The sequence below is a fragment of the Phyllobates terribilis genome, unplaced genomic scaffold, assembly GCF_046119375.1.
Source record: "Phyllobates terribilis strain yellow unplaced genomic scaffold, ASM4611937v1 Scaffold_40__1_contigs__length_11209783, whole genome shotgun sequence".
Classification (NCBI taxonomy): domain Eukaryota; kingdom Metazoa; phylum Chordata; class Amphibia; order Anura; family Dendrobatidae; genus Phyllobates; species Phyllobates terribilis.
Genome location: NW_027362800.1, coordinates 4982173 through 5005490, shown reverse-complemented (window position 1 = coordinate 5005490; position 23318 = coordinate 4982173). Strand labels below are relative to the sequence as shown.

General features: G+C 45.3%; 17 non-coding genes and 1 pseudogene across 17 annotated transcripts; all 18 read left to right on the top strand.

The window, feature by feature from the left end:
• The first annotated feature begins 883 nt into the window (after positions 1-883).
• Positions 884-1074, top strand: LOC141187712 (U2 spliceosomal RNA). Its single transcript, XR_012261872.1, has one exon. It is a non-coding gene; the product is annotated as a U2 spliceosomal RNA (small nuclear RNA).
• Positions 1075-2195: 1121 nt separating this feature from the next.
• On the top strand, positions 2196-2311 carry LOC141186114 (U2 spliceosomal RNA; annotated as a pseudogene).
• A 524-nt stretch (positions 2312-2835) lies between these two features.
• LOC141185661 (U2 spliceosomal RNA) lies at positions 2836-3018 on the top strand. Its single transcript, XR_012260301.1, has one exon. It is a non-coding gene; the product is annotated as a U2 spliceosomal RNA (small nuclear RNA).
• Positions 3019-4139: 1121 nt separating this feature from the next.
• Positions 4140-4330, top strand: LOC141187711 (U2 spliceosomal RNA). The gene has a single exon (XR_012261871.1). It is a non-coding gene; the product is annotated as a U2 spliceosomal RNA (small nuclear RNA).
• A 1124-nt stretch (positions 4331-5454) lies between these two features.
• Positions 5455-5645, top strand: LOC141187710 (U2 spliceosomal RNA). Its single transcript, XR_012261870.1, has one exon. It is a non-coding gene; the product is annotated as a U2 spliceosomal RNA (small nuclear RNA).
• A 1120-nt stretch (positions 5646-6765) lies between these two features.
• On the top strand, positions 6766-6956 carry LOC141186457 (U2 spliceosomal RNA). The gene has a single exon (XR_012260734.1). It is a non-coding gene; the product is annotated as a U2 spliceosomal RNA (small nuclear RNA).
• Positions 6957-8078: 1122 nt separating this feature from the next.
• LOC141187709 (U2 spliceosomal RNA) lies at positions 8079-8269 on the top strand. Its single transcript, XR_012261869.1, has one exon. It is a non-coding gene; the product is annotated as a U2 spliceosomal RNA (small nuclear RNA).
• A 1120-nt stretch (positions 8270-9389) lies between these two features.
• On the top strand, positions 9390-9580 carry LOC141186445 (U2 spliceosomal RNA). The gene has a single exon (XR_012260723.1). It is a non-coding gene; the product is annotated as a U2 spliceosomal RNA (small nuclear RNA).
• A 1120-nt stretch (positions 9581-10700) lies between these two features.
• Positions 10701-10891, top strand: LOC141186433 (U2 spliceosomal RNA). Its single transcript, XR_012260712.1, has one exon. It is a non-coding gene; the product is annotated as a U2 spliceosomal RNA (small nuclear RNA).
• Positions 10892-12013: 1122 nt separating this feature from the next.
• LOC141187708 (U2 spliceosomal RNA) lies at positions 12014-12204 on the top strand. The gene has a single exon (XR_012261868.1). It is a non-coding gene; the product is annotated as a U2 spliceosomal RNA (small nuclear RNA).
• Positions 12205-13325: 1121 nt separating this feature from the next.
• LOC141186421 (U2 spliceosomal RNA) lies at positions 13326-13516 on the top strand. The gene has a single exon (XR_012260701.1). It is a non-coding gene; the product is annotated as a U2 spliceosomal RNA (small nuclear RNA).
• A 1123-nt stretch (positions 13517-14639) lies between these two features.
• Positions 14640-14830, top strand: LOC141187706 (U2 spliceosomal RNA). The gene has a single exon (XR_012261866.1). It is a non-coding gene; the product is annotated as a U2 spliceosomal RNA (small nuclear RNA).
• A 1122-nt stretch (positions 14831-15952) lies between these two features.
• Positions 15953-16143, top strand: LOC141187704 (U2 spliceosomal RNA). Its single transcript, XR_012261865.1, has one exon. It is a non-coding gene; the product is annotated as a U2 spliceosomal RNA (small nuclear RNA).
• A 1120-nt stretch (positions 16144-17263) lies between these two features.
• LOC141186409 (U2 spliceosomal RNA) lies at positions 17264-17454 on the top strand. The gene has a single exon (XR_012260690.1). It is a non-coding gene; the product is annotated as a U2 spliceosomal RNA (small nuclear RNA).
• A 1124-nt stretch (positions 17455-18578) lies between these two features.
• LOC141187703 (U2 spliceosomal RNA) lies at positions 18579-18769 on the top strand. Its single transcript, XR_012261864.1, has one exon. It is a non-coding gene; the product is annotated as a U2 spliceosomal RNA (small nuclear RNA).
• Positions 18770-19889: 1120 nt separating this feature from the next.
• LOC141186396 (U2 spliceosomal RNA) lies at positions 19890-20080 on the top strand. The gene has a single exon (XR_012260678.1). It is a non-coding gene; the product is annotated as a U2 spliceosomal RNA (small nuclear RNA).
• Positions 20081-21203: 1123 nt separating this feature from the next.
• Positions 21204-21394, top strand: LOC141187702 (U2 spliceosomal RNA). Its single transcript, XR_012261863.1, has one exon. It is a non-coding gene; the product is annotated as a U2 spliceosomal RNA (small nuclear RNA).
• Positions 21395-22513: 1119 nt separating this feature from the next.
• On the top strand, positions 22514-22704 carry LOC141187701 (U2 spliceosomal RNA). Its single transcript, XR_012261862.1, has one exon. It is a non-coding gene; the product is annotated as a U2 spliceosomal RNA (small nuclear RNA).
• Positions 22705-23318: the final 614 nt, after the last annotated feature.

Here is a 23318-nt window from a genome sequence, read left to right as displayed (position 1 = left end):
TACTTCCTTTTGGATAAACAGACATATTAGGCAAGCATTTTGGAGCTTTCACCTAAATAACTACAGGTGGTGAGATAAGCTGCACAATATAATTGACCTTTCAGTATATTGTTGCACACACACCATCTATTTAGCAAATGCCCTTGTTATCAACAGCAGCCTTTTAAACTCACCTGAGCTAACAGGTATGTGAGCTGGTTACTCTACTGCGCTTAAAATTTCTTTTTTGGTTTGCTACAATGCCTTTTCTGAAACGTTGTCTCCCTCTGCTGGAACACTGACTTCTTTCATTTAATGCCTGCAGACTATAAAAGAGAAACCAACCCAAAAAGTTTGGTTGATTAGTCTGTGGCATTCTTTTAAACTGTTGCTTATGGCGGTCTCTGTGAGCTTCTCAGTGACATTCAGCCATCCAGGTATCCCGCCTGCAGTAGACGGAATGTGGCAATGGAACGCTGGCTGCGCGTGTCATAATAGGCTCTGAGCCTTTATATACCAGCGCACAGCAGCAGCCACCTTCAGTCTGCTGCTGGACAGCCAGCAGCAGCAGCAGCAGGAGAGGAAATTAATCAGCAACCCTCCTGCTAAGGGTAGACAGCTGCTCGTTCCACCCCCCCCCCCCCGCCTTAATTGGTTCTCCTCCCTTCCAACGGTGTTGAGGCGGGTGGGAACAGCCGGGGGTTGAGGGTACTGTGCTAAAAGAGGTGGAGTTATGCAGATCTAAAACGCGTGGATTGCAGCAGCAGCAAGCCGAAAAGTGCAGGCATGTGAGGGATCTAGAGGTTGACAGCATGTCTTCTTAACGGGAGTCCAGGTGGCCATCTCCACAAATGGACTTTTCAGAATCCTTGGGTGGCACCGTAGTCGGAAACCAATTCTGGTTATCGCTTCTCGGCCTTTTGGCTAAGATCAAGTGTAGTATCTGTTCTTATCAGTTTAATATCTGATACGTCCCCTATCTGGGGACCATATATTAAATGGATTTTTAGAACAGGGAGATGGAAAAAGAGCTTGCTCTGTCCACTCCACGCATTGACCTGGTATTGCAGTATCTCCAGGACCGGTGCACCCCTTCTTTAATGCAGTTTCTAAAATCAGAAAGAATTGAATTCAATGCTTTTTGTTCATTTTACTTGTTTGTCGGATTTTGGGATGGACTCTTTGGCTTTGCTTTTCTTCTCCTCATTGGATTTTTCATGTTAAAAGTTGCAGAAGCCAGATGACAAGCTCATTTTGGTTCAACTTCAGCAACTGTGCATTGCATTGCCATGTAATGTAATGTAATGCAATGCTATCTCTCTAGCTCTCCCTCTATACTTCCTTTTGGATAAACAGACATATTAGGCAAGCATTTTGGAGCTTTCACCTAAATAACTACAGGTGGTGAGATAAGCTGCACAATATAATTGACCTTTCAGTATATTGTTGCACACACACCATCTATTTAGCAAATGCCCTTGTTATCAACAGCAGCCTTTTAAACTCACCTGAGCTAACAGGTATGTGAGCTGGTTACTCTGCTGCGCTTAAAATTTCTTTTTTGGTTTGCTACAATGCCTTTTCTGAAACGTTGTCTCCCTCTGCTGGAACACTGACTTCTTTCATTTAATGCCTGCAGACTATAAAAGAGAAACCAACCCAAAAAGTTTGGTTGATTAGTCTGTGGCATTCTTTTAAACTGTTGCTTATGGCGGTCTCTGTGAGCTTCTCAGTGACATTCAGCCATCCAGGTATCCCGCCTGCAGTAGACGGAATGTGGCAATGGAACGCTGGCTGCGCGTGTCATAATAGGCTCTGAGCCTTTATATACCTGCGCACAGCAGCAGCCACCTTCAGTCTGCTGCTGGACAGCCAGCAGCAGCAGCAGCAGGAGAGGTAATTAATCAGCAACCCTCCTGCTAAGGGTAGACAGCTGCTCGTTGCACCCCCCCCCCCGCCTTAATTGGTTCTCCTCCCTTCCAACGGTGTTGAGGCGGGTGGGAACAGCCGGGGGTTGAGGGTACTGTGCTAAAAGAGGTGGAGTTATGCAGATCTAAAACGCGTGGATTGCAGCAGCAGCAAGCCGAAAAGTGCAGGCATGTGAGGGATCTAGAGGTTGACAGCATGTCTTCTTAACGGGAGTCCAGGTGGCCATCTCCACAAATGGACTTTTCAGAATCCTTGGGTGGCACCGTAGTCGGAAACCAATTCTGGTTATCGCTTCTCGGCCTTTTGGCTAAGATCAAGTGTAGTATCTTTTGAAAAGGCAGTTTTGTCCTTGGGCTGCCCTAGTAAATTGATGCATATTACACACTGGTTTGGTGCACTTGTTAGTACGCCAGGTGGCTCATAGAGTTATCTGATGGAAAACATGGCCCTCCAGGATCGAAGTCACTAGGCTGGGTAAGTGTGAGGGCTTTGGAGCAATGTGCCCCAGGAGTAGGCGCCCTGGTGGGAGTCCAAGCTTACTGGGACTGGGAACCCCAGAAAGACTTGGCTTCGTAGCACGCCGCACCTTTGCCAATCATACTTTCTGAGCAACCCCCCTTATTCCTGGCCTCCGGGCTAGGAAGGGGAATTTTTATAAACCCGGTCGGAGGTCCGGTCAGCTTTGGGCTGAGAAACCAACACAGGCTCCAGCTCCAATAGGGTGGCAGCCTAGATGGAAGCTGGGAGCACGAAAACGGCTCTTCTCCGGCTTCGGCTAGGGAGAGCATCGGAGATCCCTGACCCTCGCTGTGGCCTTCTGGCTCGGAGGGATGGGGATGGTTTATTGGGGACCCTCTCCTCCGGGAAGGGTCCACATGAATCCTCGCCTCGTGCGCTGTTTTGGTGTGACTTCGGTCACATTTTTCAGTGCCTTGGATGCAGCTTCAATCAAAAAAATCTGTTCTTATCAGTTTAATATCTGATACGTCCCCTATCTGGGGACCATATATTAAATGGATTTTTAGAACAGGGAGATGGAAAAAGAGCTTGCTCTGTCCACTCCACGCATTGACCTGGTATTGCAGTATCTCCAGGACCGGTGCACCCCTTCTTTAATGCAGTTTCTAAAATCAGAAAGAATTGAATTCAATGCTTTTTGTTCATTTTGCTTGTTTGTCGGATTTTGGGATGGACTCTTTGGCTTTGCTTTTCTTCTCCTCATTGGATTTTTCATGTTAAAAGTTGCAGAAGCCAGATGACAAGCTCATTTTGGTTCAACTTCAGCAACTGTGCATTGCATTGCCATGTAATGTAATGTAATGCAATCCTATCTATCTAGCTCTCCCTCTATACTTCCTTTTGGATAAACAGACATATTAGGCAAGCATTTTGGAGCTTTCACCTAAATAACTACAGGTGGTGAGATAAGCTGCACAATATAATTGACCTTTCAGTATATTGTTGCACACACACCATCTATTTAGCAAATGCCCTTGTTATCAACAGCAGCCTTTTAAACTCACCTGAGCTAACAGGTATGTGAGCTGGTTACTCTGCTGCGCTTAAAATTTCTTTTTTGGTTTGCTACAATGCCTTTTCTGAAACGTTGTCTCCCTCTGCTGGAACACTGACTTCTTTCATTTAATGCCTGCAGACTATAAAAGAGAAACCAACCCAAAAAGTTTGGTTGATTAGTCTGTGGCATTCTTTTAAACTGTTGCTTATGGCGGTCTCTGTGAGCTTCTCAGTGACATTCAGCCATCCAGGTATCCCGCCTGCAGTAGACGGAATGTGGCAATGGAACGCTGGCTGCGCGTGTCATAATAGGCTCTGAGCCTTTATATACCTGCGCACAGCAGCAGCCACCTTCAGTCTGCTGCTGGACAGCCAGCAGCAGCAGCAGCAGGAGAGGTAATTAATCAGCAACCCTCCTGCTAAGGGTAGACAGCTGCTCGTTCCACCCCCCCCCCCACCTTAATTGGTTCTCCTCCCTTCCAACGGTGTTGAGGCGGGTGGGAACAGCCGGGGGTTGAGGGTACTGTGCTAAAAGAGGTGGAGTTATGCAGATCTAAAACGCGTGGATTGCAGCAGCAGCAAGCCGAAAAGTGCAGGCATGTGAGGGATCTAGAGGTTGACAGCATGTCTTCTTAACGGGAGTCCAGGTGGCCATCTCCACAAATGGACTTTTCAGAATCCTTGGGTGGCACCGTAGTCGGAAACCAATTCTGGTTATCGCTTCTCGGCCTTTTGGCTAAGATCAAGTGTAGTATCTGTTCTTATCAGTTTAATATCTGATACGTCCCCTATCTGGGGACCATATATTAAATGGATTTTTAGAACAGGGAGATGGAAAAAGAGCTTGCTCTGTCCACTCCACGCATTGACCTGGTATTGCAGTATCTCCAGGACCGGTGCACCCCTTCTTTAATGCAGTTTCTAAAATCAGAAAGAATTGAATTCAATGCTTTTTGTTCATTTTGCTTGTTTGTCGGATTTTGGGATGGACTCTTTGGCTTTGCTTTTCTTCTCCTCATTGGATTTTTCATGTTAAAAGTTGCAGAAGGCAGATGACAAGCTCATTTTGGTTCAACTTCAGCAACTGTGCATTGCATTGCCATGTAATGTAATGTAATGCAATGCTATCTATCTAGCTCTCCCTCTATACTTCCTTTTGGATAAACAGACATATTAGGCAAGCATTTTGGAGCTTTCACCTAAATAACTACAGGTGGTGAGATAAGCTGCACAATATAATTGACCTTTCAGTATATTGTTGCACACACACCATCTATTTAGCAAATGCCCTTGTTATCAACAGCAGCCTTTTAAACTCACCTGAGCTAACAGGTATGTGAGCTGGTTACTCTGCTGCGCTTAAAATTTCTTATTTGGTTTGCTACAATGCCTTTTCTGAAACGTTGTCTCCCTCAGATGGAACACTGACTTCTTTCATTTAATGCCTGCAGACTATAAAAGAGAAACCAACCCAAAAAGTTTGGTTGATTAGTCTGTGGCATTCTTTTAAACTGTTGCTTATGGCGGTCTCTGTGAGCTTCTCAGTGACATTCAGCCATCCAGGTATCCCGCCTGCAGTAGACGGAATGTGGCAATGGAACGCTGGCTGCGCGTGTCATAATAGGCTCTGTGCCTTTATATACCTGCGCACAGCAGCAGCCACCTTCAGTCTGCTGCTGGACAGCCAGCAGCAGCAGCAGCAGCAGGAGAGGTAATTAATCAGCAACCCTCCTGCTAAGGGTAGACAGCTGCTCGTTCCCCCCCCCCCCCCGCCTTAATTGGTTCTCCTCCCTTCCAACGGTGTTGAGGCGGGTGGGAACAGCCGGGGGTTGAGGGTACTGTGCTAAAAGAGGTGGAGTTATGCAGATCTAAAACGCGTGGATTGCAGCAGCAGCAAGCCGAAAAGTGCAGGCATGTGAGGGATCTAGAGGTTGACAGCATGTCTTCTTAACGGGAGTCCAGGTGGCCATCTCCACAAATGGACTTTTCAGAATCCTTGGGTGGCACCGTAGTCGGAAACCAATTCTGGTTATCGCTTCTCGGCCTTTTGGCTAAGATCAAGTGTAGTATCTGTTCTTATCAGTTTAATATCTGATACGTCCCCTATCTGGGGACCATATATTAAATGGATTTTTAGAACAGGGAGATGGAAAAAGAGCTTGCTCTGTCCACTCCACGCATTGACCTGGTATTGCAGTATCTCCAGGACCGGTGCACCCCTTCTTTAATGCAGTTTCTAAAATCAGAAAGAATTGAATTCAATGCTTTTTGTTCATTTTGCTTGTTTGTCGGATTTTGGGATGGACTCTTTGGCTTTGCTTTTCTTCTCCTCATTGGATTTTTCATGTTAAAAGTTGCAGAAGCCAGATGACAAGCTCATTTTGGTTCAACTTCAGCAACTGTGCATTGCATTGCCATGTAATGTAATGTAATGCAATGCTATCTATCTAGCTCTCCCTCTATACTTCCTTTTGGATAAACAGACATATTAGGCAAGCATTTTGGAGCTTTCACCTAAATAACTACAGGTGGTGAGATAAGCTGCACAATATAATTGACCTTTCAGTATATTGTTGCACACACACCATCTATTTAGCAAATGCCCTTGTTATCAACAGCAGCCTTTTAAACTCACCTGAGCTAACAGGTATGTGAGCTGGTTACTCTGCTGCGCTTAAAATTTCTTTTTTGGTTTGCTACAATGCCTTTTCTGAAACGTTGTCTCCCTCTGCTGGAACACTGACTTCTTTCATTTAATGCCTGCAGACTATAAAAGAGAAACCAACCCAAAAAGTTTGGTTGATTAGTCTGTGGCATTCTTTTAAACTGTTGCTTATGGCGGTCTCTGTGAGCTTCTCAGTGACATTCAGCCATCCAGGTATCCCGCCTGCAGTAGACGGAATGTGGCAATGGAACGCTGGCTGCGCGTGTCATAATAGGCTCTGAGCCTTTATATACCTGCGCACAGCAGCAGCCACCTTCAGTCTGCTGCTGGACAGCCAGCAGCAGCAGCAGCAGGAGAGGTAATTAATCAGCAACCCTCCTGCTAAGGGTAGACAGCTGCTCGTTCCACCCCCCCCCCGCCTTAATTGGTTCTCCTCCCTTCCAACGGTGTTGAGGCGGGTGGGAACAGCCGGGGGTTGAGGGTACTGTGCTAAAAGAGGTGGAGTTATGCAGATCTAAAACGCGTGGATTGCAGCAGCAGCAAGCCGAAAAGTGCAGGCATGTGAGGGATGTAGAGGTTGACAGCATGTCTTCTTAACGGGAGTCCAGGTGGCCATCTCCACAAATGGACTTTTCAGAATCCTTGGGTGGCACCGTAGTCGGAAACCAATTCTGGTTATCGTTTCTCGGCCTTTTGGCTAAGATCAAGTGTAGTATCTGTTCTTATCAGTTTAATATCTGATACGTCCCCTATCTGGGGACCATATATTAAATGGATTTTTAGAACAGGGAGATGGAAAAAGAGCTTGCTCTGTCCTCTCCACGCATTGACCTGGTATTGCAGTATCTCCAGGACCGGTGCACCCCTTCTTTAATGCAGTTTCTAAAATCAGAAAGAATTGAATTCAATGCTTTTTGTTCATTTTGCTTGTTTGTCGGATTTTGGGATGGACTCTTTGGCTTTGCTTTTCTTCTCCTCATTGGATTTTTCATGTTAAAAGTTGCAGAAGCCAGATGACAAGCTCATTTTGGTTCAACTTCAGCAACTGTGCATTGCATTGCCATGTAATGTAATGTAATGCAATGCTATCTATCTAGCTCTCCCTCTATACTTCCTTTTGGATAAACAGACATATTAGGCAAGCATTTTGGAGCTTTCACCTAAATAACTACAGGTGGTGAGATAAGCTGCACAATATAATTGACCTTTCAGTATATTGTTGCACACACACCATCTATTTAGCAAATGCCCTTGTTATCAACAGCAGCCTTTTAAACTCACCTGAGCTAACAGGTATGTGAGCTGGTTACTCTGCTGCGCTTAAAATTTCTTTTTTGGTTTGCTACAATGCCTTTTCTGAAACGTTGTCTCCCTCTGCTGGAACACTGACTTCTTTCATTTAATGCCTGCAGACTATAAAAGAGAAACCAACCCAAAAAGTTTGGTTGATTAGTCTGTGGCATTCTTTTAAACTGTTGCTTATGGCGGTCTCTGTGAGCTTCTCAGTGACATTCAGCCATCCAGGTATCCCGCCTGCAGTAGACGGAATGTGGCAATGGAACGCTGGCTGCGCGTGTCATAATAGGCTCTGAGCCTTTATATACCTGCGCACAGCAGCAGCCACCTTCAGTCTGCTGCTGGACAGCCAGCAGCAGCAGCAGCAGGAGAGGTAATTAATCAGCAACCCTCCTGCTAAGGGTAGACAGCTGCTCGTTCCACCCCCCCCCCCCGCCTTAATTGGTTCTCCTCCCTTCCAACGGTGTTGAGGCGGGTGGGAACAGCCGGGGGTTGAGGGTACTGTGCTAAAAGAGGTGGAGTTATGCAGATCTAAAACGCGTGGATTGCAGCAGCAGCAAGCCGAAAAGTGCAGGCATGTGAGGGATCTAGAGGTTGACAGCATGTCTTCTTAACGGGAGTCCAGGTGGCCATCTCCACAAATGGACTTTTCAGAATCCTTGGGTGGCACCGTAGTCGGAAACCAATTCTGGTTATCGCTTCTCGGCCTTTTGGCTAAGATCAAGTGTAGTATCTGTTCTTATCAGTTTAATATCTGATACGTCCCCTATCTGGGGACCATATATTAAATGGATTTTTAGAACAGGGAGATGGAAAAAGAGCTTGCTCTGTCCACTCCACGCATTGACCTGGTATTGCAGTATCTCCAGGACCGGTGCACCCCTTCTTTAATGCAGTTTCTAAAATCAGAAAGAATTGAATTCAATGCTTTTTGTTCATTTTGCTTGTTTGTCGGATTTTGGGATGGACTCTTTGGCTTTGCTTTTCTTCTCCTCATTGGATTTTTCATGTTAAAAGTTGCAGAATCCAGATGACAAGCTCATTTTGGTTCAACTTCAGCAACTGTGCATTGCATTGCCATGTAATGTAATGTAATGCAATGCTATCTATCTAGCTCTCCCTCTATACTTCCTTTTGGATAAACAGACATATTAGGCAAGCATTTTGGAGCTTTCACCTAAATAACTACAGGTGGTGAGATAAGCTGCACAATATAATTGACCTTTCAGTATATTGTTGCACACACACCATCTATTTAGCAAATGCCCTTGTTATCAACAGCAGCCTTTTAAACTCACCTGAGCTAACAGGTATGTGAGCTGGTTACTCTGCTGCGCTTAAAATTTCTTTTTTGGTTTGCTACAATGCCTTTTCTGAAACGTTGTCTCCCTCTGCTGGAACACTGACTTCTTTCATTTAATGCCTGCAGACTATAAAAGAGAAACCAACCCAAAAAGTTTGGTTGATTAGTCTGTGGCATTCTTTTAAACTGTTGCTTATGGCGGTCTCTGTGAGCTTCTCAGTGACATTCAGCCATCCAGGTATCCCGCCTGCAGTAGACGGAATGTGGCAATGGAACGCTGGCTGCGCGTGTCATAATAGGCTCTGAGCCTTTATATACCTGCGCACAGCAGCAGCCACCTTCAGTCTGCTGCTGGACAGCCAGCAGCAGCAGCAGCAGGAGAGGTAATTAATCAGCAACCCTCCTGCTAAGGGTAGACAGCTGCTCGTTCCACCCCCCCCCCGCCTTAATTGGTTCTCCTCCCTTCCAACGGTGTTGAGGCGGGTGGGAACAGCCGGGGGTTGAGGGTACTGTGCTAAAAGAGGTGGAGTTATGCAGATCTAAAACGCGTGGATTGCAGCAGCAGCAAGCCGAAAAGTGCAGGCATGTGAGGGATGTAGAGGTTGACAGCATGTCTTCTTAACGGGAGTCCAGGTGGCCATCTCCACAAATGGACTTTTCAGAATCCTTGGGTGGCACCGTAGTCGGAAACCAATTCTGGTTATCGTTTCTCGGCCTTTTGGCTAAGATCAAGTGTAGTATCTGTTCTTATCAGTTTAATATCTGATACGTCCCCTATCTGGGGACCATATATTAAATGGATTTTTAGAACAGGGAGATGGAAAAAGAGCTTGCTCTGTCCTCTCCACGCATTGACCTGGTATTGCAGTATCTCCAGGACCGGTGCACCCCTTCTTTAATGCAGTTTCTAAAATCAGAAAGAATTGAATTCAATGCTTTTTGTTCATTTTGCTTGTTTGTCGGATTTTGGGATGGACTCTTTGGCTTTGCTTTTCTTCTCCTCATTGGATTTTTCATGTTAAAAGTTGCAGAAGCCAGATGACAAGCTCATTTTGGTTCAACTTCAGCAACTGTGCATTGCATTGCCATGTAATGTAATGTAATGCAATGCTATCTATCTAGCTCTCCCTCTATACTTCCTTTTGGATAAACAGACATATTAGGCAAGCATTTTGGAGCTTTCACCTAAATAACTACAGGTGGTGAGATAAGCTGCACAATATAATTGACCTTTCAGTATATTGTTGCACACACACCATCTATTTAGCAAATGCCCTTGTTATCAACAGCAGCCTTTTAAACTCACCTGAGCTAACAGGTATGTGAGCTGGTTACTCTGCTGCGCTTAAAATTTCTTTTTTGGTTTGCTACAATGCCTTTTCTGAAACGTTGTCTCCCTCTGCTGGAACACTGACTTCTTTCATTTAATGCCTGCAGACTATAAAAGAGAAACCAACCCAAAAAGTTTGGTTGATTAGTCTGTGGCATTCTTTTAAACTGTTGCTTATGGCGGTCTCTGTGAGCTTCTCAGTGACATTCAGCCATCCAGGTATCCCGCCTGCAGTAGACGGAATGTGGCAATGGAACGCTGGCTGCGCGTGTCATAATAGGCTCTGAGCCTTTATATACCTGCGCACAGCAGCAGCCACCTTCAGTCTGCTGCTGGACAGCCAGCAGCAGCAGCAGCAGGAGAGGTAATTAATCAGCAACCCTCCTGCTAAGGGTAGACAGCTGCTCGTTCCACCCCCCCCCCGCCTTAATTGGTTCTCCTCCCTTCCAACGGTGTTGAGGCGGGTGGGAACAGCCGGGGGTTGAGGGTACTGTGCTAAAAGAGGTGGAGTTATGCAGATCTAAAACGCGTGGATTGCAGCAGCAGCAAGCCGAAAAGTGCAGGCATGTGAGGGATGTAGAGGTTGACAGCATGTCTTCTTAACGGGAGTCCAGGTGGCCATCTCCACAAATGGACTTTTCAGAATCCTTGGGTGGCACCGTAGTCGGAAACCAATTCTGGTTATCGTTTCTCGGCCTTTTGGCTAAGATCAAGTGTAGTATCTGTTCTTATCAGTTTAATATCTGATACGTCCCCTATCTGGGGACCATATATTAAATGGATTTTTAGAACAGGGAGATGGAAAAAGAGCTTGCTCTGTCCTCTCCACGCATTGACCTGGTATTGCAGTATCTCCAGGACCGGTGCACCCCTTCTTTAATGCAGTTTCTAAAATCAGAAAGAATTGAATTCAATGCTTTTTGTTCATTTTGCTTGTTTGTCGGATTTTGGGATGGACTCTTTGGCTTTGCTTTTCTTCTCCTCATTGGATTTTTCATGTTAAAAGTTGCAGAAGCCAGATGACAAGCTCATTTTGGTTCAACTTCAGCAACTGTGCATTGCATTGCCATGTAATGTAATGTAATGCAATGCTATCTATCTAGCTCTCCCTCTATACTTCCTTTTGGATAAACAGACATATTAGGCAAGCATTTTGGAGCTTTCACCTAAATAACTACAGGTGGTGAGATAAGCTGCACAATATAATTGACCTTTCAGTATATTGTTGCACACACACCATCTATTTAGCAAATGCCCTTGTTATCAACAGCAGCCTTTTAAACTCACCTGAGCTAACAGGTATGTGAGCTGGTTACTCTGCTGCGCTTAAAATTTCTTTTTTGGTTTGCTACAATGCCTTTTCTGAAACGTTGTCTCCCTCTGCTGGAACACTGACTTCTTTCATTTAATGCCTGCAGACTATAAAAGAGAAACCAACCCAAAAAGTTTGGTTGATTAGTCTGTGGCATTCTTTTAAACTGTTGCTTATGGCGGTCTCTGTGAGCTTCTCAGTGACATTCAGCCATCCAGGTATCCCGCCTGCAGTAGACGGAATGTGGCAATGGAACGCTGGCTGCGCGTGTCATAATAGGCTCTGAGCCTTTATATACCTGCGCACAGCAGCAGCCACCTTCAGTCTGCTGCTGGACAGCCAGCAGCAGCAGCAGCAGGAGAGGTAATTAATCAGCAACCCTCCTGCTAAGGGTAGACAGCTGCTCGTTCCACCCCCCCCCCCCGCCTTAATTGGTTCTCCTCCCTGCCAACGGTGTTGAGGCGGGTGGGAACAGCCGGGGGTTGAGGGTACTGTGCTAAAAGAGGTGGAGTTATGCAGATCTAAAACGCGTGGATTGCAGCAGCAGCAAGCCGAAAAGTGCAGGCATGTGAGGGATCTAGAGGTTGACAGCATGTCTTCTTAACGGGAGTCCAGGTGGCCATCTCCACAAATGGACTTTTCAGAATCCTTGGGTGGCACCGTAGTCGGAAACCAATTCTGGTTATCGCTTCTCGGCCTTTTGGCTAAGATCAAGTGTAGTATCTGTTCTTATCAGTTTAATATCTGATACGTCCCCTATCTGGGGACCATATATTAAATGGATTTTTAGAACAGGGAGATGGAAAAAGAGCTTGCTCTGTCCACTCCACGCATTGACCTGGTATTGCAGTATCTCCAGGACCGGTGCACCCCTTCTTTAATGCAGTTTCTAAAATCAGAAAGAATTGAATTCAATGCTTTTTGTTCATTTTGCTTGTTTGTCGGATTTTGGGATGGACTCTTTGGCTTTGCTTTTCTTCTCCTCATTGGATTTTTCATGTTAAAAGTTGCAGAAGCCAGATGACAAGCTCATTTTGGTTCAACTTCAGCAACTGTGCATTGCATTGCCATGTAATGTAATGTAATGCAATGCTATCTATCTAGCTCTCCCTCTATACTTCCTTTTGGATAAACAGACATATTAGGCAAGCATTTTGGAGCTTTCACCTAAATAACTACAGGTGGTGAGATAAGCTGCACAATATAATTGACCTTTCAGTATATTGTTGCACACACACCATCTATTTAGCAAATGCCCTTGTTATCAACAGCAGCCTTTTAAACTCACCTGAGCTAACAGGTATGTGAGCTGGTTACTCTGCTGCGCTTAAAATTTCTTTTTTGGTTTGCTACAATGCCTTTTCTGAAACGTTGTCTCCCTCTGCTGGAACACTGACTTCTTTCATTTAATGCCTGCAGACTATAAAAGAGAAACCAACCCAAAAAGTTTGGTTGATTAGTCTGTGGCATTCTTTTAAACTGTTGCTTATGGCGGTCTCTGTGAGCTTCTCAGTGACATTCAGCCATCCAGGTATCCCGCCTGCAGTAGACGGAATGTGGCAATGGAACGCTGGCTGCGCGTGTCATAATAGGCTCTGAGCCTTTATATACCTGCGCACAGCAGCAGCCACCTTCAGTCTGCTGCTGGACAGCCAGCAGCAGCAGCAGCAGGAGAGGTAATTAATCAGCAACCCTCCTGCTAAGGGTAGACAGCTGCTCGTTCCACCCCCCCCCCCGCCTTAATTGGTTCTCCTCCCTTCCAACGGTGTTGAGGCGGGTGGGAACAGCCGGGGGTTGAGGGTACTGTGCTAAAAGAGGTGGAGTTATGCAGATCTAAAACGCGTGGATTGCAGCAGCAGCAAGCCGAAAAGTGCAGGCATGTGAGGGATGTAGAGGTTGACAGCATGTCTTCTTAACGGGAGTCCAGGTGGCCATCTCCACAAATGGACTTTTCAGAATCCTTGGGTGGCACCGTAGTCGGAAACCAATTCTGGTTATCGTTTCTCGGCCTTTTGGCTAAGATCAAGTGTAGTATCTGTTCTTATCAGTTTAATATCTGATACGTCCCCTATCTGGGGACCATATATTAAATGGATTTTTAGAACAGGGAGATGGAAAAAGAGCTTGCTCTGTCCTCTCCACGCATTGACCTGGTATTGCAGTATCTCCAGGACCGGTGCACCCCTTCTTTAATGCAGTTTCTAAAATCAGAAAGAATTGAATTCAATGCTTTTTGTTCATTTTGCTTGTTTGTCGGATTTTGGGATGGACTCTTTGGCTTTGCTTTTCTTCTCCTCATTGGATTTTTCATGTTAAAAGTTGCAGAAGCCAGATGACAAGCTCATTTTGGTTCAACTTCAGCAACTGTGCATTGCATTGCCATGTAATGTAATGTAATGCAATGCTATCTATCTAGCTCTCCCTCTATACTTCCTTTTGGATAAACAGACATATTAGGCAAGCATTTTGGAGCTTTCACCTAAATAACTACAGGTGGTGAGATAAGCTGCACAATATAATTGACCTTTCAGTATATTGTTGCACACACACCATCTATTTAGCAAATGCCCTTGTTATCAACAGCAGCCTTTTAAACTCACCTGAGCTAACAGGTATGTGAGCTGGTTACTCTGCTGCGCTTAAAATTTCTTTTTTGGTTTGCTACAATGCCTTTTCTGAAACGTTGTCTCCCTCTGCTGGAACACTGACTTCTTTCATTTAATGCCTGCAGACTATAAAAGAGAAACCAACCCAAAAAGTTTGGTTGATTAGTCTGTGGCATTCTTTTAAACTGTTGCTTATGGCGGTCTCTGTGAGCTTCTCAGTGACATTCAGCCATCCAGGTATCCCGCCTGCAGTAGACGGAATGTGGCAATGGAACGCTGGCTGCGCGTGTCATAATAGGCTCTGAGCCTTTATATACCTGCGCACAGCAGCAGCCACCTTCAGTCTGCTGCTGGACAGCCAGCAGCAGCAGCAGCAGGAGAGGTAATTAATCAGCAACCCTCCTGCTAAGGGTAGACAGCTGCTCGTTCCACCCCCCCCCCCCCGCCTTAATTGGTTCTCCTCCCTTCCAACGGTGTTGAGGCGGGTGGGAACAGCCGGGGGTTGAGGGTACTGTGCTAAAAGAGGTGGAGTTATGCAGATCTAAAACGCGTGGATTGCAGCAGCAGCAAGCCGAAAAGTGCAGGCATGTGAGGGATCTAGAGGTTGACAGCATGTCTTCTTAACGGGAGTCCAGGTGGCCATCTCCACAAATGGACTTTTCAGAATCCTTGGGTGGCACCGTAGTCGGAAACCAATTCTGGTTATCGCTTCTCGGCCTTTTGGCTAAGATCAAGTGTAGTATCTGTTCTTATCAGTTTAATATCTGATACGTCCCCTATCTGGGGACCATATATTAAATGGATTTTTAGAACAGGGAGATGGAAAAAGAGCTTGCTCTGTCCACTCCACGCATTGACCTGGTATTGCAGTATCTCCAGGACCGGTGCACCCCTTCTTTAATGCAGTTTCTAAAATCAGAAAGAATTGAATTCAATGCTTTTTGTTCATTTTGCTTGTTTGTCGGATTTTGGGATGGACTCTTTGGCTTTGCTTTTCTTCTCCTCATTGGATTTTTCATGTTAAAAGTTGCAGAAGCCAGATGACAAGCTCATTTTGGTTCAACTTCAGCAACTGTGCATTGCATTGCCATGTAATGTAATGTAATGCAATGCTATCTATCTAGCTCTCCCTCTATACTTCCTTTTGGATAAACAGACATATTAGGCAAGCATTTTGGAGCTTTCACCTAAATAACTACAGGTGGTGAGATAAGCTGCACAATATAATTGACCTTTCAGTATATTGTTGCACACACACCATCTATTTAGCAAATGCCCTTGTTATCAACAGCAGCCTTTTAAACTCACCTGAGCTAACAGGTATGTGAGCTGGTTACTCTGCTGCGCTTAAAATTTCTTTTTTGGTTTGCTACAATGCCTTTTCTGAAACGTTGTCTCCCTCAGATGGAACACTGACTTCTTTCATTTAATGCCTGCAGACTATAAAAGAGAAACCAACCCAAAAAGTTTGGTTGATTAGTCTGTGGCATTCTTTTAAACTGTTGCTTATGGCGGTCTCTGTGAGCTTCTCAGTGACATTCAGCCATCCAGGTATCCCGCCTGCAGTAGACGGAATGTGGCAATGGAACGCTGGCTGCGCGTGTCATAATAGGCTCTGTGCCTTTATATACCTGCGCACAGCAGCAGCCACCTTCAGTCTGCTGCTGGACAGCCAGCAGCAGCAGCAGCAGCAGGAGAGGTAATTAATCAGCAACCCTCCTGCTAAGGGTAGACAGCTGCTCGTTCCACCCCCCCCCGCCTTAATTGGTTCTCCTCCCTTCCAACGGTGTTGAGGCGGGTGGGAACAGCCGGGGGTTGAGGGTACTGTGCTAAAAGAGGTGGAGTTATGCAGATCTAAAACGCGTGGATTGCAGCAGCAGCAAGCCGAAAAGTGCAGGCATGTGAGGGATCTAGAGGTTGACAGCATGTCTTCTTAACGGGAGTCCAGGTGGCCATCTCCACAAATGGACTTTTCAGAATCCTTGGGTGGCACCGTAGTCGGAAACCAATTCTGGTTATCGCTTCTCGGCCTTTTGGCTAAGATCAAGTGTAGTATCTGTTCTTATCAGTTTAATATCTGATACGTCCCCTATCTGGGGACCATATATTAAATGGATTTTTAGAACAGGGAGATGGAAAAAGAGCTTGCTCTGTCCACTCCACGCATTGACCTGGTATTGCAGTATCTCCAGGACCGGTGCACCCCTTCTTTAATGCAGTTTCTAAAATCAGAAAGAATGGAATTCAATGCTTTTTGTTCATTTTGCTTGTTTGTCGGATTTTGGGATGGACTCTTTGGCTTTGCTTTTCTTCTCCTCATTGGATTTTTCATGTTAAAAGTTGCAGAAGCCAGATGACAAGCTCATTTTGGTTCAACTTCAGCAACTGTGCATTGCATTGCCATGTAATGTAATGTAATGCAATGCTATCTATCTAGCTCTCCCTCTATACTTCCTTTTGGATAAACAGACATATTAGGCAAGCATTTTGGAGCTTTCACCTAAATAACTACAGGTGGTGAGATAAGCTGCACAATATAATTGACCTTTCAGTATATTGTTGCACACACACCATCTATTTAGCAAATGCCCTTGTTATCAACAGCAGCCTTTTAAACTCACCTGAGCTAACAGGTATGTGAGCTGGTTACTCTGCTGCACTTAAAATTTCTTTTTTGGTTTGCTACAATGCCTTTTCTGAAACGTTGTCTCCCTCTGCTGGAACACTGACTTCTTTCATTTAATGCCTGCAGACTATAAAAGAGAAACCAACCCAAAAAGTTTGGTTGATTAGTCTGTGGCATTCTTTTAAACTGTTGCTTATGGCGGTCTCTGTGAGCTTCTCAGTGACATTCAGCCATCCAGGTATCCCGCCTGCAGTAGACGGAATGTGGCAATGGAACGCTGGCTGCGCGTGTCATAATAGGCTCTGAGCCTTTATATACCTGCGCACAGCAGCAGCCACCTTCAGTCTGCTGCTGGACAGCCAGCAGCAGCAGCAGCAGGAGAGGTAATTAATCAGCAACCCTCCTGCTAAGGGTAGACAGCTGCTCGTTCCACCCCCCCCCCGCCTTAATTGGTTCTCCTCCCTTCCAACGGTGTTGAGGCGGGTGGGAACAGCCGGGGGTTGAGGGTACTGTGCTAAAAGAGGTGGAGTTATGCAGATCTAAAACGCGTGGATTGCAGCAGCAGCAAGCCGAAAAGTGCAGGCATGTGAGGGATGTAGAGGTTGACAGCATGTCTTCTTAACGGGAGTCCAGGTGGCCATCTCCACAAATGGACTTTTCAGAATCCTTGGGTGGCACCGTAGTCGGAAACCAATTCTGGTTATCGTTTCTCGGCCTTTTGGCTAAGATCAAGTGTAGTATCTGTTCTTATCAGTTTAATATCTGATACGTCCCCTATCTGGGGACCATATATTAAATGGATTTTTAGAACAGGGAGATGGAAAAAGAGCTTGCTCTGTCCTCTCCACGCATTGACCTGGTATTGCAGTATCTCCAGGACCGGTGCACCCCTTCTTTAATGCAGTTTCTAAAATCAGAAAGAATTGAATTCAATGCTTTTTGTTCATTTTGCTTGTTTGTCGGATTTTGGGATGGACTCTTTGGCTTTGCTTTTCTTCTCCTCATTGGATTTTTCATGTTAAAAGTTGCAGAAGCCAGATGACAAGCTCATTTTGGTTCAACTTCAGCAACTGTGCATTGCATTGCCATGTAATGTAATGTAATGCAATGCTATCTATCTAGCTCTCCCTCTATACTTCCTTTTGGATAAACAGACATATTAGGCAAGCATTTTGGAGCTTTCACCTAAATAACTACAGGTGGTGAGATAAGCTGCACAATATAATTGACCTTTCAGTATATTGTTGCACACACACCATCTATTTAGCAAATGCCCTTGTTATCAACAGCAGCCTTTTAAACTCACCTGAGCTAACAGGTATGTGAGCTGGTTACTCTGCTGCGCTTAAAATTTCTTTTTTGGTTTGCTACAATGCCTTTTCTGAAACGTTGTCTCCCTCTGCTGGAACACTGACTTCTTTCATTTAATGCCTGCAGACTATAAAAGAGAAACCAACCCAAAAAGTTTGGTTGATTAGTCTGTGGCATTCTTTTAAACTGTTGCTTATGGCGGTCTCTGTGAGCTTCTCAGTGACATTCAGCCATCCAGGTATCCCGCCTGCAGTAGACGGAATGTGGCAATGGAACGCTGGCTGCGCGTGTCATAATAGGCTCTGAGCCTTTATATACCTGCGCACAGCAGCAGCCACCTTCAGTCTGCTGCTGGACAGCCAGCAGCAGCAGCAGCAGGAGAGGTAATTAATCAGCAACCCTCCTGCTAAGGGTAGACAGCTGCTCGTTCCACCCCCCCCCCCCCCGCCTTAATTGGTTCTCCTCCCTTCCAACGGTGTTGAGGCGGGTGGGAACAGCCGGGGGTTGAGGGTACTGTGCTAAAAGAGGTGGAGTTATGCAGATCTAAAACGCGTGGATTGCAGCAGCAGCAAGCCGAAAAGTGCAGGCATGTGAGGGATCTAGAGGTTGACAGCATGTCTTCTTAACGGGAGTCCAGGTGGCCATCTCCACAAATGGACTTTTCAGAATCCTTGGGTGGCACCGTAGTCGGAAACCAATTCTGGTTATCGCTTCTCGGCCTTTTGGCTAAGATCAAGTGTAGTATCTGTTCTTATCAGTTTAATATCTGATACGTCCCCTATCTGGGGACCATATATTAAATGGATTTTTAGAACAGGGAGATGGAAAAAGAGCTTGCTCTGTCCACTCCACGCATTGACCTGGTATTGCAGTATCTCCAGGACCGGTGCACCCCTTCTTTAATGCAGTTTCTAAAATCAGAAAGAATTGAATTCAATGCTTTTTGTTCATTTTGCTTGTTTGTCGGATTTTGGGATGGACTCTTTGGCTTTGCTTTTCTTCTCCTCATTGGATTTTTCATGTTAAAAGTTGCAGAAGCCAGATGACAAGCTCATTTTGGTTCAACTTCAGCAACTGTGCATTGCATTGCCATGTAATGTAATGTAATGCAATGCTATCTATCTAGCTCTCCCTCTATACTTCCTTTTGGATAAACAGACATATTAGGCAAGCATTTTGGAGCTTTCACCTAAATAACTACAGGTGGTGAGATAAGCTGCACAATATAATTGACCTTTCAGTATATTGTTGCACACACACCATCTATTTAGCAAATGCCCTTGTTATCAACAGCAGCCTTTTAAACTCACCTGAGCTAACAGGTATGTGAGCTGGTTACTCTGCTGCGCTTAAAATTTCTTTTTTGGTTTGCTACAATGCCTTTTCTGAAACGTTGTCTCCCTCTGCTGGAACACTGACTTCTTTCATTTAATGCCTGCAGACTATAAAAGAGAAACCAACCCAAAAAGTTTGGTTGATTAGTCTGTGGCATTCTTTTAAACTGTTGCTTATGGCGGTCTCTGTGAGCTTCTCAGTGACATTCAGCCATCCAGGTATCCCGCCTGCAGTAGACGGAATGTGGCAATGGAACGCTGGCTGCGCGTGTCATAATAGGCTCTGAGCCTTTATATACCTGCGCACAGCAGCAGCCACCTTCAGTCTGCTGCTGGACAGCCAGCAGCAGCAGCAGCAGGAGAGGTAATTAATCAGCAACCCTCCTGCTAAGGGTAGACAGCTGCTCGTTCCACCCCCCCCCCGCCTTAATTGGTTCTCCTCCCTTCCAACGGTGTTGAGGCGGGTGGGAACAGCCGGGGGTTGAGGGTACTGTGCTAAAAGAGGTGGAGTTATGCAGATCTAAAACGCGTGGATTGCAGCAGCAGCAAGCCGAAAAGTGCAGGCATGTGAGGGATGTAGAGGTTGACAGCATGTCTTCTTAACGGGAGTCCAGGTGGCCATCTCCACAAATGGACTTTTCAGAATCCTTGGGTGGCACCGTAGTCGGAAACCAATTCTGGTTATCGTTTCTCGGCCTTTTGGCTAAGATCAAGTGTAGTATCTGTTCTTATCAGTTTAATATCTGATACGTCCCCTATCTGGGGACCATATATTAAATGGATTTTTAGAACAGGGAGATGGAAAAAGAGCTTGCTCTGTCCTCTCCACGCATTGACCTGGTATTGCAGTATCTCCAGGACCGGTGCACCCCTTCTTTAATGCAGTTTCTAAAATCAGAAAGAATTGAATTCAATGCTTTTTGTTCATTTTGCTTGTTTGTCGGATTTTGGGATGGACTCTTTGGCTTTGCTTTTCTTCTCCTCATTGGATTTTTCATGTTAAAAGTTGCAGAAGCCAGATGACAAGCTCATTTTGGTTCAACTTCAGCAACTGTGCATTGCATTGCCATGTAATGTAATGTAATGCAATGCTATCTATCTAGCTCTCCCTCTATACTTCCTTTTGGATAAACAGACATATTAGGCAAGCATTTTGGAGCTTTCACCTAAATAACTACAGGTGGTGAGATAAGCTGCACAATATAATTGACCTTTCAGTATATTGTTGCACACACACCATCTATTTAGCAAATGCCCTTGTTATCAACAGCAGCCTTTTAAACTCACCTGAGCTAACAGGTATGTGAGCTGGTTACTCTGCTGCGCTTAAAATTTCTTTTTTGGTTTGCTACAATGCCTTTTCTGAAACGTTGTCTCCCTCTGCTGGAACACTGACTTCTTTCATTTAATGCCTGCAGACTATAAAAGAGAAACCAACCCAAAAAGTTTGGTTGATTAGTCTGTGGCATTCTTTTAAACTGTTGCTTATGGCGGTCTCTGTGAGCTTCTCAGTGACATTCAGCCATCCAGGTATCCCGCCTGCAGTAGACGGAATGTGGCAATGGAACGCTGGCTGCGCGTGTCATAATAGGCTCTGAGCCTTTATATACCTGCGCACAGCAGCAGCCACCTTCAGTCTGCTGCTGGACAGCCAGCAGCAGCAGCAGCAGGAGAGGTAATTAATCAGCAACCCTCCTGCTAAGGGTAGACAGCTGCTCGTTCCACCCCCCCCCCCCCGCCTTAATTGGTTCTCCTCCCTTCCAACGGTGTTGAGGCGGGTGGGAACAGCCGGGGGTTGAGGGTACTGTGCTAAAAGAGGTGGAGTTATGCAGATCTAAAACGCGTGGATTGCAGCAGCAGCAAGCCGAAAAGTGCAGGCATGTGAGGGATCTAGAGGTTGACAGCATGTCTTCTTAACGGGAGTCCAGGTGGCCATCTCCACAAATGGACTTTTCAGAATCCTTGGGTGGCACCGTAGTCGGAAACCAATTCTGGTTATCGCTTCTCGGCCTTTTGGCTAAGATCAAGTGTAGTATCTGTTCTTATCAGTTTAATATCTGATACGTCCCCTATCTGGGGACCATATATTAAATGGATTTTTAGAACAGGGAGATGGAAAAAGAGCTTGCTCTGTCCACTCCACGCATTGACCTGGTATTGCAGTATCTCCAGGACCGGTGCACCCCTTCTTTAATGCAGTTTCTAAAATCAGAAAGAATTGAATTCAATGCTTTTTGTTCATTTTGCTTGTTTGTCGGATTTTGGGATGGACTCTTTGGCTTTGCTTTTCTTCTCCTCATTGGATTTTTCATGTTAAAAGTTGCAGAAGCCAGATGACAAGCTCATTTTGGTTCAACTTCAGCAACTGTGCATTGCATTGCCATGTAATGTAATGTAATGCAATGCTATCTATCTAGCTCTCCCTCTATACTTCCTTTTGGATAAACAGACATATTAGGCAAGCATTTTGGAGCTTTCACCTAAATAACTACAGGTGGTGAGATAAGCTGCACAATATAATTGACCTTTCAGTATATTGTTGCACACACACCATCTATTTAGCAAATGCCCTTGTTATCAACAGCAGCCTTTTAAACTCACCTGAGCTAACAGGTATGTGAGCTGGTTACTCTGCTGCGCTTAAAATTTCTTTTTTGGTTTGCTACAATGCCTTTTCTGAAACGTTGTCTCCCTCTGCTGGAACACTGACTTCTTTCATTTAATGCCTGCAGAATATAAAAGAGAAACCAACCCAAAAAGTTTGGTTGATTAGTCTGTGGCATTCTTTTAAACTGTTGCTTATGGCGGTCTCTGTGAGCTTCTCAGTGACATTCAGCCATCCAGGTATCCCGCCTGCAGTAGACGGAATGTGGCAATGGAACGCTGGCTGCGCGTGTCATAATAGGCTCTGAGCCTTTATATACCTGCGCACAGCAGCAGCCACCTTCAGTCTGCTGCTGGACAGCCAGCAGCAGCAGCAGCAGGAGAGGTAATTAATCAGCAACCCTCCTGCTAAGGGTAGACAGCTGCTCGTTCCACCCCCCCCCGCCTTAATTGGTTCTCCTCCCTTCCAACGGTGTTGAGGCGGGTGGGAACAGCCGGGGGTTGAGGGTACTGTGCTAAAAGAGGTGGAGTTATGCAGATCTAAAACGCGTGGATTGCAGCAGCAGCAAGCCGAAAAGTGCAGGCATGTGAGGGATCTAGAGGTTGACAGCATGTCTTCTTAACGGGAGTCCAGGTGGCCATCTCCACAAATGGACTTTTCAGAATCCTTGGGTGGCACCGCAGTCGGAAACCAATTCTGGTTATCGCTTCTCGGCCTTTTGGCTAAGATCAAGTGTAGTATCTGTTCTTATCAGTTTAATATCTGATACGTCCCCTATCTGGGGACCATATATTAAATGGATTTTTAGAACAGGGAGATGGAAAAAGAGCTTGCTCTGTCCACTCCACGCATTGACCTGGTATTGCAGTATCTCCAGGACCGGTGCACCCCTTCTTTAATGCAGTTTCTAAAATCAGAAAGAATTGAATTCAATGCTTTTTGTTCATTTTGCTTGTTTGTCGGATTTTGGGATGGACTCTTTGGCTTTGCTTTTCTTCTCCTTATTGGATTTTTCATGTTAAAAGTTGCAGAAGCCAGATGACAAGCTCATTTTGGTTCAACTTCAGCAACTGTGCATTGCATTGCCATGTAATGTAATGTAATGCAATGCTATCTATCTAGCTCTCCCTCTATACTTCCTTTTGGATAAACAGACATATTAGGCAAGCATTTTGGAGCTTTCACCTAAATAACTACAGGTGGTGAGATAAGCTGCACAATATAATTGACCTTTCAGTATATTGTTGCACACACACCATCTATTTAGCAAATGCCCTTGTTATCAACAGCAGCCTTTTAAACTCACCTGAGCTAACAGGTATGTGAGCTGGTTACTCTGCTGCGCTTAAAATTTCTTTTTTGGTTTGCTACAATGCCTTTTCTGAAACGTTGTCTCCCTCTGCTGGAACACTGACTTCTTTCATTTAATGCCTGCAGACTATAAAAGAGAAACCAACCCAAAAAGTTTGGTTGATTAGTCTGTGGCATTCTTTTAAACTGTTGCTTA